Consider the following 15,574-nt stretch of genomic DNA (forward strand, 5'->3'; position numbering starts at 1 on the left):
GAGGTGCCGAACTCACAAGGTCAAAGCGGGAGGTGCTGGACTCCTCTCTTGGTTGGGGAAAACAGAGGCGGCCAAATTCCCGGTGGCAGTGGCCAGCAGGGGCTGTCAGCAGAGGGTGTTTGGAAACGAAACTTGGGGAGTTGGGTTGTCACGGTGACATCGAGGGGGCTGGGGATGACAAAAAATGGCAGTGGTAAGAATACCACCCTGTAGGGCAGAAACATCCCACCCAGAATTCCAATAGTGGCTCCATTGGGAAATACTAGACCAAAGGTTTTTCAAAATACTGACCCTCTTTCCAACTGGGGACAGACCAGTTTCCTCTCCTGCTATTTGAATAGAGCGCCCTCTTGTGTCTCTGTGTTCTCATATCATTGGGTACTTAAAAGGCCCCCTAAGACTTCATCCAAGGATTGATGCTTCTGGTCACAGGGACTTGCCTTCTCTCCTCTTGCTTCAAGGGACGCCAGGGTGGCTCAATCCATTAAGCGTCCGACTCTTAATCTGAGTTCAGGTCTCGATCTGAAGGTTGTGAGTTTCAGCCCCGCGTTGGGCTCTGCGTTGGGTTCTGCGCTAGGCATGAAGCCTTCTTAAAAAAAAAAAGAAAGAAAGAAAAGAAAAGAAACAAGAAAATCGCCTTGCAGAAGAACTGTGAGGCCCTGAGGGGCCACTGAGTGATAGCTGGTGTGCACAAAGAGGTTTGCTTCTTCCCTGAGAAGCAGCTGCCCCCAGACTGGAGGTCGGGTCCCCGAGGCGGCTCCCTGCTGCCCTTGTTCCCCTGGGAAGCCTGAGCTCCAGAAGGACAGCTGGCAGGAGCCTCCCCTGATCCCGGTTAGTTCACATCTCCAGCTACGTGCTGGAGTCTCTCTGCCACATGATCTGCCTTCAGCTGAAACGTGGAAGGTTACACCCGAGTCCCCTTCTCTTCCTACCTCCTGGGCATCGGTGCCCCCCCCCCATTGTCCCATCCAGGTTGCCATTTAGTTCCACCTGCTCTCTTCCAGAATCTCCCTCTCTTTCCAGGTCCATCCTCCCTGCCCCTCCCACTTACCTCTCTTCCGCTCAGACAAGCCCTCACGTCTCCAGCTCGGTTTCCTCGTGTGTTAGAGGGAAAAAACAACATGCTCTGTTGATCGGCGGAGGATCCTGTGCTGTGCCACCCATGGGCAGTGGTTCACGGCACTGAGCATTTTGTCACTACCATACCCGTCTCATGTGTCTCCCTCCAGGATGATCTCGCTCTGTTCCGCAGGCTGTGAGACATGTCCTCCTCAGTCCCTCAGCTTGTCACATCCAATTTGAGCGCTTCAGGGTCATGTAGTGTCACCCGTCAGATTCTCTTCTCCCTCAGCCCAGCTGTCCCATCTGGGCCCTCGCTGCACCTCCCACGCCCCACTTCTGGTGACCCCTCTATATTCACGGTTCTCTGGGGGCTGGTATCACCCCCCCCCCAGGAATGTTTGGAAATTTGGGGAGAGTGTTTTAGGTTGCCATATACCTGGGGGCACCTCCGGCATTTCATGGATGGAGTCAAGGATGCGACCATCCATGCAACCAAGCACAAAACCACTCAAACTGCCAGGGATGTCCCCCACCCAGAAAATGACTATGCCCTTCAAGCAGACCCATCCGAGGTCCACAGTTTTGTCTTAGATCCCTGTCTTCCTTTTTTCTTTCATTTTCTTCCCCTCCTCCTCCCTCTCTGCCTCCTCCTCCTCTTTCTTCTTCTCCTCCTCCTCCCCCTCCTTTTCTTCCTCCTCCCCTTCCTTCTCCTCCTCCTCCCCTTCCTCCTTCTTTCCCCTTCTTCTCCTTCTCCTTCTCCTTCTCCTTCTCCTTCTCCTTCTCCTTCTCCTTCTCCTTCTCCTTCTCACAGCAGACATTTATATTTCACTTCAGGACACATTCAACAAGGGGTTCTGTTCCTAAGAACCACTAAGGCATCTAGGGCGACAGAGACTGAGAGAGGAAGATGAAAAATAGCCAGTTATGCACTGCCTCCTACAGCTTCCACCCAGAAGCTTCTATTTTCTTGCAATGGCCAGGGCAAGCCCCGCAGCCTCACCTGCTGCATGGGGAAACCAGATGTACTTGGTAGACAGCACTGACTACTCCGGCGGCTTTAACATGCATCTGCAACTGGTTTTTACTCAACAATGTTTTCGAGATGTATCCTTGTTGATTCACATAGATCTGATCTATAGCAGTAAGTCGATAAGCCGGACACAAAGAGTAGATACCATGGGACCAACACTCATGAGTCTTTTTATCACTAATCAAGCTACTCACTAGTCTCCCTACCTTCTTCTTGACCTCCAACCCAGCAATTGATCAATTAACCAATCCATCAAGGTGGGGCCATTTATTCCGTGTCTTGTGGGTGCTCTGGGCCCGAAGATACCCAGAGCCAAGGGGATAAACCATGGTTCTGCTCTTAAGGTGCTTGGTGAGTGGTTCAGGTGGTAGCACAAGGCTGAGGTGTGGATTGCTCGTGTTGAGATGCTCACAGCAGACAGGGATCCCTGGGTCTAGAGCAGCCAGAAGAGGCTTCCTGGACAGGGTGGGGCTAGGCCTGGAAAGGTGGGTGAGACTGGGACAGGCTAAGAGGGAAGGTAGCTCAGTCAGCAGTCTGAAAATAATGGCGACCCACGTACTTGGTCAGACTGATTTCTTTTGGCCTGAAGTGTTCTCCCTTGTCATCACTTATCTCCTTGGTTTCAAACATTGTCACTGCACCAGTGGCACTAAATCTGGGTCTCTGGCTAGAACCTCATTCCTGAACTATACGCCCTTGCTTCTGATGCTTCCTGGGCCCCTCAATTTCAGCATTACTGACCAAGCCACCAACAGAATCTTCTTCTACATCCAGACCTTGGATGATGTACTCAGACGTTCACACTCAAAACCTTAGTATCATCTACGACACCTTTTCTCCTGATCCCCCCCACCTTCCAGTTAGTCCCCAAGTTCTGGTGTCCACACAAAGTGGTCCACGACCCAGCTATCACCTCTCTTCATTCCCTGTGCCGTGTCTCTGGCCTCCCTCTCTCCAGCCTCCCAGGTTGGTGCCATTGAGTGCCTTTGATCATGGTTCTGCCTATCAGACTTCAGCTTCAGGGCCTTCTGTGGCTGCCATACCCACAGAATCCAATTAAAACTCAACCTGATCTTCCTGGACCCACAGTCCAACAAGCCACTACCGTCCATTACCCTCTGGGCCTGCTGAACTCTGCCCTGTGCCAAATCTTGTCCAGCCTTCAGAGGCAGTACTCAACCCTCTCTTTTAACTAACGTCCCAGGTCCCTCCACACTCCCTAGTCCTTTGTGAAACTTCTGGAATAACATTGGCACTGGAATTCATTCCAGGACCCCTCTTGACTTGGGTCCTAGGCCCTTGCTTTGTACACCTATGCATCGGTTCCTATTTATTGCTGGCACCTAGAGCCCTCTCTTCATTTCCCATCACTTCCACACCTGAACAAAGCCTGCATTTTCCAGACAGCCTCTGGAAGCGCCCATCAGGAATGTGTTGGCTCTCTCAGCCAGCACCTATGCATTTGGCCTTCGTTGTTTCAGAAGGGCTCCTTTGTTAGGGAGTGTTGTTTTCACACATACAAAGTTATATTGTTCATAGAGGGTAATGCTTATATTGTCCTAACTCAAGTTCACTTGTGGCAAGGAAAGCTGGGAGCTTAGCCCCAAGGGCTGGTGTGGAAGAAGGAGAGGTTGGAATCCATAAGAACTACCCGGCTGCTGAAAGTAGTCATCCAAGCTTTGAGGAATGGGGAGGTCGGTGCTTAGGTCTGAAGAGAATGATGAGTTCAGACAGTAAGAGCCAGGGGAGCCAGGCCCAGCTAAGGTGGGATATTGGGAAAGGTGGCCATGGGCAGGGAGCAAGGGATTGGTGTGTGTGGGGGGGGCGGTATTTATATGTTGCCCGGGGCTGCTCCTGAGCCCTTTGGGCATTTATCAGAACAAACCCCACCCCAGACCCTGCCAACTGTAGGACCTCAGCTACTGGGCTGAGAGAAGACCACCTGGGCTCCTCTTGGAGGGTGCTGGATCCCATCTCTTCTCACCTACCCCAATATACCCCAACACATCACTCCAGCCATTGGTTCTCTCCTGACCCATTTGATTCAGCATATCCAAACTTAAAGCTTCCCACCTTAAAAACATGCCTTTGACCGAAGGGTCTATATCACCAGATTTCTCTGCTTCTCTTTAAAGGAAAACTCCAGAAGGAGTTGACTATACTTGCTTACCTCCGTGTCTTTCCTCCCATTCTCTCTCAGTCCATTCCAGGTAACTGCTCCTGACAAGATCAATAGTGCCCTCCACCCTGTAGAATTCTGTGGTCGGTTCTCACTTCTTCCCTGCCCTGTCAGTAGCATTTGACACGACGGGTCCCTCCCCCCCTTCCTTGAAACACTCTGTCCATTGGTTTCCAGGGTGCCATCTTTCTTGACCCTCCTCTTCCTTTGCCAGCGGGCACTTTCTCATCATCTTTGATGGTTTCCCGTCGTCTTCTGATTTCTAAACATCAGGGCTCCCAGGGCTCAGCCCCTGGTACTCCCCTTTCCTCTGTCTAAACTCCCAAGGTGACTCTATATACCGTCTGTAGGCTGATGACTCCCAGACTCGTGTGTCCAGCTGGACTTCTCCCTGGGGCTTCATGTAAGTCTCCAGCCATCTGTGTAATTTCCACTGGTGTGTTCAGTGAACTCATCCTTAGAACAACACACACAGATACTGAAGAGCCACGGTGACTCATTGGGTTCTTGGTACAATTGTTAAAGAAATTAAAATTTTACTTAATTCAATATTGCCCCACTTGAGGGAGTTCTATTTTTAACAGATGTGCTTTTCTGTCTCATGTATTTTCATTTCTAATAGCTGAATTTATTTTATTCAAGCCTAAGAGTTCATGAAATATACCCAACACATGTTGTTTTATGGTGCACTTACATTTTTTTAAAGTGTGTGTGTGTGTGTGTGTGTTTATAAAATAGTCACTTAAAGAGAATAGTTTTAATTTTTAAAAATTTGAAGGTCATTTTCTTTCTCGATAATTTTTTTACAAACTCATTTCTTCTTGGAGTTGGAAACCTACACGTGTGTCATTATTTTTCATCCCAAATTTCTGAATTTCTCCGCTGTCTATCCCCCATCTTTCTGTGATCTCCAGATTATGGATGAGGTTGAATTATGTCTTTGGTAATAGGTGTGATCCCTGTATATGTTTTGAGGAACAAATGGATTAAATTAGTAATTAAATGTGATGAGTTGGAGCTTTTTGGACAGGTGTAAGCTGTACAGTCATCAGGTGAGCCACTCTAAAAATGCAAACTGGGGGGACGCCTCGGTCGGTTAAGTGTCTGACTCTCGGTTTCGGCTCAGGCCATCATCTCACAGTTGGTACCAATATGGTTCGAGCCTCGCAGTGGTTCTGCACCGACAGCACAGAGCCAGCCTGCTTGGGATTCTGTCTCCCTCTCTCGCTGCCCGCCCCGCTTCTCGCCTTTTCTCTCTCTCTCAAAAGCAAATACATGAACATCAAAAAATAAAATAAATCTCCAACCTGGAACAAAAAAACGCATCCTGCCGAAAAGTTGGTAATGTAAAAGCTGTGATGTATGACACAGGCAGAAACATCTTGTACCTTACCACACGCTCGCTGAATGTCCTTTTGAAAGTCCCGTTAATGGCCCAAGGAGGAGGGGGTTTCATGTCCATTAGCAAATCTTGTCAACTCAACCTTTGAAACCGTATCCAGAATCTGCCCATTTTTTTCACGTCTCCTCGGTCAAGCCACTGCCGTCTCTCACCTGGATGATCACGGTGTCCGATAATCTCCTGCTTCCCCCTTTCCCACCACAGTGCATTCTCAACCCAGCAGCTACAGTGATCCTGCTGAATGTCAACAGACCCTGTCACTGCCGTCCTGCGCCCTCCACAGCCCTCGAGTGGCCTATGTGTGCCGGCCTCAGCTCCTCCCTGGCCACTGCCTGCCACTCTACCCCTGTTCCCTGTGCTCCAGCCAGTGGCCTCTTTGTTCTTTGTCAGACATGCCTCTGCCTCAGGGCCTTAGCACTTGCTGTGCCCTCTGCCGAGAACACGTTTCCCAGGAGTCCCATGGCTCCCTCACTTCGTTTAGTCACCCTTCAGTGAAGCCTTCCCAGACTACCTACCCACTTGTGCCCTTTTCTGGCATTTCTTTATTTCCCTTCCCTGCTTTATTTTTTTCTGTGTATGTGCTAGTTTGTTTCTATTTCCCCCACCAGAATGTAAGCTCTGTGAGAGGGCAGGAATTGTGTTTTGGTCATTGTTGTATCCCTGATGCTGAGAAAAGTGCCTGGCACATAGGCAAGGCTAGAGAATGTTTATTAAGTGAAGGAATCTCCCTCCAGCGTGGTCAGGAGACTGCAGGTGAGGGACAGGTCCCTGGACTCAGAAGCTCTTAGAATCTGTGAGCAGGACTGAGGCTCTGGATCTCCGGAAGGAGCAAGGACAAGTGTCGGGGCTGAACCAGGCTGAGCACGTGGGGTCAGGCTTGGTCTGGGGAAGGTAAAGTCAGATGGTCTCAGTGATGGGGCCAGCGTCTGGGGTTGGGATCCAAGGTCCTTTGCTTGCTGACCTGCCCTGCAAGTGTTAAAGGTCAAAATGAAACATGGGATGCCAAAAAGGGCTGGCTTGTGGGCAGTCAGCTCTCAGGCCAGGGCCTGCCCTGAGCAGATCCCTTGTGTCCTTGGGGCCCGGGGAGAAGTGGCCCTGGGTGCCCTGCCATGGCTGTGGTGCCCAAGTGAGTCCAGGCTGCCGGGGCCCTGTCTTCTTCCTGAGAGGGCCCCAGTGCCCTGATCCCTCCTGAATTCTCAAACTTCTCCCTCTAAGTGTGGTCATGCAGCCCCAAGTGTGGCCCCAGGGGCCCGGGGAGTGAATTGTCCAGCCCCATCACATGTGCCCACCCTGGGTTTTATTCTCATTCTCCTCCTCCCCAAGTCCTCCTCATCTCTCCTAAGCAATATGACCCGGACTTTGGGAGGGAGGCATGTAGGGCAGGATACGGCAGAGTCCTTGTGACACGTCCAGTGGCTGAGACCAGGAAGATGGCCGTGAAGCTGGGGAAGGTAGCTGTAGGACTTCGGGTGAATCGAATATGAAGGTCAAGAAAGAGAAGCTTGGACTCTGGAATGGCTGCCACACTTCCGGCTCGAGTGACAGTGGATGGATGGTGGTGGTGTCATTTACTGAGATGCACAGGGATGGGAGAGGAGAGTGTAAAAGAGGTTTAAGGAAGGGGAGATCAGAACTTGGTGGACATGTTAATTCTGAGATGCCAGCCTTAGGTCCAGGTGTTCAGGGAGGTGTTTGGCAATCCGGACAGTGAGCCTGGCATTCAGAGGACAGGCCTGAGCTGGAAATACACATTGGGGATATGCATTTGTCAATGCACGGATGCTATTTAGAGGCTAGGTCTGGCGAGGGTCACCCGGGGAGACAGAAGGAGAGAAAAGTAAAGGGCATCCAGGACTGAGCCCGGGATCCACCAGCTAGAAGCCAGTAGAGACAAAGCTGCAAAAGAGCTTGAAAGTTGGGGCGCGTGGGTGGCTCAGTCAGTTAAGCATCCAACTTCGGCTCAGGTCATGATCTCGCAGTTCGTGAGATCGAGCCCCACGTCGGGCTCTGTGCTGACAGCTCGGAGCCTGGAGCCTGCTTCGGATTCTGTGTCTCCCTCTCCCTCTCTGCCCCTCCCCTGCTCACTCGCGCTCTGTCTCTTTCTCAAAAATAAGTAAACATGTCTACAATAATAATAACAATAATAAACTGAGGGATCCTGGTGCTGCTAGGAGGGACTTCTAGCCAGGGGTAGAAATGGTTCTGGAAAGGAGGGGCAGAGTGCAGGAGCAGAGCCCTGGAGAAGGTCCAGGGGGTAGGGCCAAAGCAGTGTTGAGAAGGGGGCACTTCTCTATACAGCAGGAGGAAAGAAAGATGGTGGCCGCCATACAAGCAGAATTGAGGGTTTGAGCTGGGAATTAGGGAGGGTTCTTTCAGACCCAATTCAGGCTCTGGGTCTTCACCAATGATAGACTTGTGAAGGGCCATTTTGAAAACGAGGGCAAGAGGAGCACCTTGGTGGCTCAGTTGGTTAAGCATCCAACTCTCAATTTCAGTTCAGGTCATGATCTTGCAGTGCCTGAGTTCAAGCCCCACATGGAGCTCTATGCTGACAGTGCAGGGACTGCTTAGGATTCTTTCTCTCTCCCTCCCTCTCTGCCCCACCCCTGCTTGCTCTCTGTCTCTCTCTGTCTCTCTCTCTCTCTCTCAAAAGAAATAAATAAACTCTTAAAAAAAGAAAAAAAAAAAAAGACCGGGACACCTGGGTGGCTCAGTCGATTAAACTTCTGACTTCAGCTCAGGTCATGATCTCACAGTTTGTGGGTTCGAGCCCCACATTGAGCTCTGTGCTGACAGCTCAGAGCCTGGAGACTGCTTCAGATTCTGTGTCTCCCTCTTTCTCTGCCCCTCCCCTGCTCGCACTCTGTCTCTCGGTCTAAAAAATAAATAAACATTTAAAAAAGTAAAAAAAATAAAGAAAGAAAGAAAAGAAAACAAGGGCAGGAAATTTCTGTTCCCAGGAAATCACTTAGATTCCTGAGAAAGGTATTCCTTTGTGAAGATTATCCCCTCCGGGCGCCTGGGTGGCTCAGTCAGTTGAGCATCAGACTTCAGCTCAGGTCATGATCTCACAGTTCATGAGTTTGAGCCCCTCATCAGGCTCTGTGCTGTCACAGAGCCTGCTTCGGGTCCTCCATCCCCCCACCCCTGCCCTTTCCCTGCTCGTTCTCTCTAAATACATAAATAAACTTTTACAAATTAAAAAAAAATTTTTTTTAAGATTATTCCCTCAAATAAAAATACAAGCATCCCTCATTTTACCGGGCCTCGCTTTGTTGCGCTTTGCAGATATTGCTTTTTTGTAAATTGGAGGTTCAGGACCTCAGTGGAGGAAGTCACTGCAGACGCGGTAGAAAGAGCAAGAGAACAGGAATCTGCAGCGGAGGCTGACGCTGTGGCCGAATGGCTGCAATCCCATGAGGACACCTCAAGGGACGAGGAGCTGCTTCTTAGGGATGAACAAAGACAGGGGTTTCTTGGGGTGGAATCTCCTCCACACACAGCGAAGAGACTGCGAAGATTGTTGAAATGACAACACAGGATTTAGGATATCACCTGAACTGAGTTGATAAGGGAGTGGCAGAGCGCGAGAGGACCGACCCCAGTGTCGAAAGAAGTTCTACCGTAGGTAAAATGCTATGAAACAGTGCCACGCGCTACAGAAACATCGTTTGTGAAAGGAAGACTCAGTAGAGGCAGCAAACGTCATCGTTGTCTGATTCGGGGACATTCCCACGGCCACCCCAACCCCGAGTACCCCCACCCTGACCAGTCAGCAGCCACCGACACTGGGGGCTGTGACTCTCCCCCAGCAAAACGATTACAACTTGTTGAAAGCTCAGATGATAGTTATCATTTTTTTTTAGCAACAAAATGTCTTTAAATGAAGGTATGTACATCTTCTAGACATAATGCAATTATTACCCACTTACTAGACAACGTATGGCGTAGCGTAAACATAAATTTGTACACACCGGGGAACCAACACGTTCACCTGGCTTGCTTTGTGGCGCATTCTGGAAGTGAACCCGCAGTATCTCTGAGCTGTGCTTGTATTGGATGTTAGTCTAGTTAGCTTGACTCTTGGGACTGGCCTGGCATCTTTCTCCCGAGTGCTCGAAGGACCTCCCAGGGAACACTCACTCCAGGCATTAGAGGAAGCTGATTATGTCACTACGAAACCCAAGTCACGGACAGTTAAAAAAAAAAAAAAAATGCATGAAAGCAAAATGGACGAGAGGAAAGACATATTGATCATGGGGCAGACTGAGTGTCTGAGTGGGCTGGGGCCAGAGTCCCCGGAGCCCTGAGGACTGTCGGAGAAGACCTAAATGCATCCTATTAAAATTTAAAGGAGCATCCATTTCTTAAGCAGCCGCTGCCTCTGGGTTCCTGTAGGGGATCTAAGGCGGCTGGGGACCCAGCCTGGGAGGAGGGAGTGCGGGGAAGTGGGCTCCTCACCCCAACACGCTGAGGCGCCTGAGAGCTGAGGACTCAGCATCCACTGGGCCTGGACAGCGTCTGCCTGAGTCCTGGCCTCTCCTGTCCTGGGGAATCCGGCCCAGAGCCCAGAAGGAAGGTGGCTTCCCCATCTCTCTCCTGTGGGAGAAGTGGCCTCCTAGGGAGCAGTGACATGCACATCCTCTCTCTCATTCTTTCTGTTTTTACCAAAGTTACACATGCGCAGAATTTAAAGAACCAGATTATTTCCAGGGCGCCTGGATGGCACAGCTGGTTAAGTGTCCAACTCTTGATTTCAGCTCGGGTCACGATCTCACAGTTGGGGAGTTCGAGCCCGGCGTCGGGCTCTGCGCTGATGGCACAGAGGCTGCTCAGGATTCTGTCTCCCCCCCCTTCTCTCCACCCCTCCCCTGCTTGTGCTCTCTCTCTCTCTCTCTCCCTCCCAAAATAAATAAACTTAAAAATTTTTTTTTTTAAAAACAGCCAAATATTTCCGTAAATTTTGTTTATGGAGAAGAGCAGTACCCTTCCTCTTTGTTTAGTTGTACATCTCTAAGAAATGGGCCTGGGCGGCTGCCCCAGTAGAGCATTTCAGCTTTAAGTAGTAACTAGTGACCCAAGAGCCTCTCTGCATTCGTCACACGCCCCCTCACTTCCCCACCTCTCATTAGAGTAGCACATACATAATTCACAGCTAAGTCACATAATGAACTGCGGTTTCTTTTTCTTTCCTGTACAACGTTTCTGTTTTCTCTGCAGATAAAAACTGTGTGTGTGTGTGTGTGTGTGTGTGTGTGCATGTGTGTGTGTGTGTTCACTTATTTTTCCATGTATTTATTATGGATTCAATTCATAGCCTCAATTCAACCCTCACCAAGACGGCGGCACGGGCGGTCTGTGAATTCCATCTTGCTGACACAGGCCCCTTCCTGCTCCCTCTGCCTGGGGCACAGCTGCCCCCCTCCCCACTGAGTCTCCCTTCACCACCCCCCAGCGCCCCCCCCCCCCCAGGAGATTCTCTTCCTCCTATATTGGCTCTCCCCTCTCTGGAAACTCACATCTTCCTTTTCCTCATTTACTTCCTCATTTTTGCAGAGACCATCCTTCTGTATAGTGTTCTGGAGAAAGTGTCTCTGACAGGTCAGTTTTTTCTTGTTCCATTCTCTGCAACCCTCTCTGGATCTTCCCTTCCCGCTCAGAACTGTGAAAGGTCACCCGGGTGGCTCTTGGTGCGGGGTGGTCTGCCTCCATCAGTGACCCTTCCAATCTGACACTTCGGGGGGCTTCAGCTTTAAGAAATGATCTTGCATTGCTTCCTCGATGACATCTGTCCCCTCTCCCGGATCTCCTGTGGTTCAGGGCTGGGACCTCCTGGCTTGTTTCTCTGATTTTCATACCTCTCTGTCAGATTTCCTATCTCTTTGTCTTTTCACGTGACGTTCTCCCCGTGGAGACTCAAGTGGCCTGACTGAAGGGTGTAGGGTTTCTATTCTAGGAGCCACAGGAAAGAAAAAGGTGGGAGGAGGAGGGGAGAAGAACCCCAGCATCCAGTTGTACATCCCCTTCATCTTTATGGTGTCCCTGCCTGCCCTCAGCTTGCCTGACGCCTTCCTCAAAGGCCTCTCGTTTCATCGTTTGCAGAGAAACTTCCAGACTTTCTCTGGGCTGGAGCAGGGGCAGTCTCCTGGCTGCTAGAGTTGAGGAAGGGATGGGGGTCTAAAAACAGTCATCTTGGGAAGCACCTGGCTGGCTCATTTGGTAGATCATGTGACTCTTGATCTCAGGGTTGTGAGTTTGAGCCCCATGTTTGGCTGAGAGATTACTTTTAAAAGTTAAAAATAAGTTATAAAATAGGGGCATCCGGGTGGCTCGATTGGCTAAGTGTCCGACTCTTGATTTTGGCTCAGGTCACAATCTCATGGTTCATGAAATCGAGCCCCATGTGAGGCTCTGTGCTGACCATAAGGAGCTTGGGATTCTCTCTTGCTCTCTCTCTGCTCCTCCTCCACTCATGCTCGCTCTCTCACTCTCTCTCTCTATCTCAAAATAAGTAAATAAACATCAAAAAGTAAAAATAACAATACATATATAAGTAAAAGTAAAAATAAAAACAGTAACCCTGGGGCGCCTGGTTGGCTCAGTCAGTAGAGCATGCAACTCTTGATCTCAGAGTTGTGAGTTCCAGCCCCACGTTGGGGGCAGGGTTTACTTAAAAAAATAAATTAAACAAAGAAATAAGTAAATCGCCAGCTCCTGTCATTCCTCTGTCCCTGCTTTTAAAAATATAAATAAATAGGGGTGCCTGGGTGGTTCGGTCGGTTGGGCATCTGTCTTTGGCTCAGGTCATGATCTTGTGGTCTGTGAGTTCGAGCCCCATGTCCGGCTCTGTGCTAACAGCTCAGAGCCTGGAGCCTGCTTCGGATTCTGTGTCTCCCTCTCTCTCTGACCCTTCCCCGCTCACACTCTCTCTCTTTCTCAAAAATACAAAACATTTTATATATATATCAGTCATCCTTTTCTTGATTCCCCCCACCCCCATCTCTAGAGTCCTTGAGAGATCCTATGGTGTAAGTCGGTTTCGTTCTTGTATTCCCTACTGTCAATTTAAGATTCCACTTTCTTGAACCTGCAAAGTCTTTTTCACCCATCCATCTCTTTCCAGCTTCTGAAAGCTTTATTGCCAGTGTCCTCTCCTACCCTTCCCTTTTTCGTGGGGTTATTATGCCAAAGGGAAAGAAAAAAAGAGAGAGGAAGGGGGAAAGAGAGAGAAGGGCAGAGTAGAGGGGGAGAGAGGTGGGGGAGGTAGAAGAGAGAAAAAAGAAAGAATGCTTTCCCCGCCATCTTTAATAACAGACTACCAGTAGAGCTGTTTTTAAATACGTTTCAGCCATGGAACTCATTCTTCTGAGGAACCCCAGGGAAAGCCACCCTCTCAGGCTCCCTAAGCTCCTAGGAGTCAGAGGAGCACAGGGCAAAGTGCCAGTTCTAGAAAGTCTAGGAAGTCTTTAGGCTCTGGACTGAGATAGAATCAGATTCCAGCCCCGCCTCCAGCAATTACTGGCCAGTCCCTAAAAACAGGGTCAGTGGTATCTACTCCACAGGCTGCTTGTAAATGAATGGCAAGATACTTTCGGGCTGCTTATCAGTACCTGGCATCCAGGAAATGCTCAACAAAGGTGCCCCTTCCTTCCTTCCTTCTTCAGTGTTCTTTCCTTCCTTCCATCTTGCTCTCTTCCTTCCCGCCTTCCCTCCCCCAGCATGATTCTGATCTTCTCTGGGCTACAGTGCTCTTTGTGCCCGGTCAGTAGAGCCTCTGAGGCCTATAAGCCGGGGTGTCTTTGACGGCCACATGTGGACCCCACATCAGAAGGGGAAGGGTTGGAAGTCAGCTCCAGCTCCATGACTGGTTGATCTAGTAAAAATGAAAAAAAAAAAAAAAAAAGAATACATCACACACGGGCTGTGGGTCTGATGGAGTGTGCAACACGGGGTTGAGCACGGGTCCACCTGGATTTGATTCACTACAGATCACAGGAACCATTTGCCTTTTCCACCATTGCTTGAAGTGAGGCCCCCTATGGGGAAGGAGGTAACATGGTGTGAGCCCCGTCATGGCAGGTGTGGGGAAGTCTATCGCCTGTCTCCGTCTCAGCTTCCTCATGGGTAATTAATCAGAGGATGTGGGAGAGGGCTTGAGCCTTGGAGTCGGGGCTGGGGTCTCAGTCCTGACTCTGCCATCGCTGGCTCTGAGATCATGGACGGTGCCTTTGCTCTTTGAGAATCTCAGTTCCCGTCCGTAGAACGAATGTTGGCCACGTGGTCTGGGTGAACCATCTCTGGCCGTCATGATGTCACACGTAGGATCTTCCAGTTTTTGTCAGCAGATGAGCTCATTTACCACTGCAGTCGGTACCGGGAGGAGATGTGGCTCAGACACAGTCTTCAAGGGAAAGGCCTGGGCCAGGGTGCCGTGCAGGCCATTGTAAGCGCTTGTCTCTCCCCGAGGAGGAGCTGGCCTTTCCTAGCTTTCAGAGGATCTAACCCAGGCTCCTCTGCAGGGTACCCCTACCTGGGCAGGAGTCTTTGGCCATATGCCCCAGCCTGAGATGAGATATCTGTTGGGAAGAATTTCTTTCGGTGCCCGGAGCTGGGTATGGGGTATTGCTTGCCTGAGCACACATAGGTGAGGGGGACAAGGAGGAAAAAAGAGGCTAAATCTCTAGGGTTCTCTGGCCCCACGGCTCAGAAAAATGAGAAGAGAGTTGCTCTCTCCCCATGGTCTGGAGTCTCCTGGAGGAGGGGGTCCCAGCTGCGGTGTCTCCCCATCAAGCATCAGTGGCTCCTTGCTGTCCACGGGGTGCAGGCCCAGCCCCAGGAGACACTGATGCCTCCAGCTGGCCATACTCCGCTGCCCTGCGTCTGCCCGCCTTGCTCTTCGGTGCTCCTGGGGTGCCCTTCTCCACTCTGGAGGTGGGGAGGCTTCCCAGGGCTGTTGTGAACGTTAAGTCGGATCGGACACCAGAAACTCTTGCCCGGAGCCTGGCACAGTCCGTCCCAACCCCACTGTCAAGCAGAGGGCATGGGTGGCATCCTTTGCTCCCTGCACTCAGAGCGGAGCACCCGTCTAGGTGTGGCGGTAACAAGAGCACGGCTTTGGCACCAGCCAGACCTGGGTTCAGATCCTGGCTCTGCCACTGATTAGAAAGTCACTTAACCTCTCAGACTTTGCAGCTGGAGAGTGAGAGTAATAGTACCTATTTGTCAAAGTTGTTGAGAATAAGCGGAAACAATGTTTGTAAGTATCTGGCACGGTACCTGGCACGTAGTAAGTTGACCTCTTATTCTGCCATGAATTATCGATATTTATTATATGATTGCCTCTCCGAGTAAAGGGTAAATTCCTGGTACCTGCCGCCTTCTACGAGCACTTTGTGGTAAAGCGTAACCTCGGAAGCCATATGGCCTGCGTGGGAATCCTGGATCTATCAGGGTGACCTTCTGATGTTGGGTAAATTAGGTAATGCCTCTGTGCCTCAGTTTCCCCATGCATGGAAACGGTAACAGTCATTACATCTCAAAAGGTTTGCATGAGGATTTACGAAGATGCTCCATGTAGCAAATGCCCCATGCTTGGTGCACAATCAATACTCAGTAAAAGTCCACTGCTCTTGGTATTCTGAAAGGGTCCCTAGAAATTACCTAACCCAGATTCCTCGCTTTGCCAATGAGGAAACTATGCCCTAGGGAGACATTAACACAGCATGTTAATGACGGAAGCCATCCTGTTGACCCCCACTCAGAACGTGCCAGTGGGAGGCAGGAAGGAAGGTGGTGTCATACGTGTATAGGTGTGTGTGAGGTATGTCACTGTACTGACAGCAGGGAGATGGTTCTGGAATGGTACTGCCTTGGAAACGTGCGGTGCCTTCAGCTACCATGA

The 15,574-nt window shown here is 50.3% G+C and overlaps 1 protein-coding gene across 4 annotated transcripts in view; it reads left to right on the top strand.

Moving 5' to 3' along the window:
• The window catches only part of HIVEP3 (HIVEP zinc finger 3), a 470,028-nt gene that overhangs the window by 417,485 nt on the left and 36,969 nt on the right, over positions 1-15,574 (top strand). The gene's annotated exons all lie outside the window — the stretch shown is intronic.

This window comes from Panthera pardus, unplaced genomic scaffold, assembly GCF_024362965.1.
Source record: "Panthera pardus isolate Hobbes unplaced genomic scaffold, ASM2436296v1 HiC_scaffold_11, whole genome shotgun sequence".
Classification (NCBI taxonomy): Eukaryota; Metazoa; Chordata; class Mammalia; order Carnivora; family Felidae; genus Panthera; species Panthera pardus.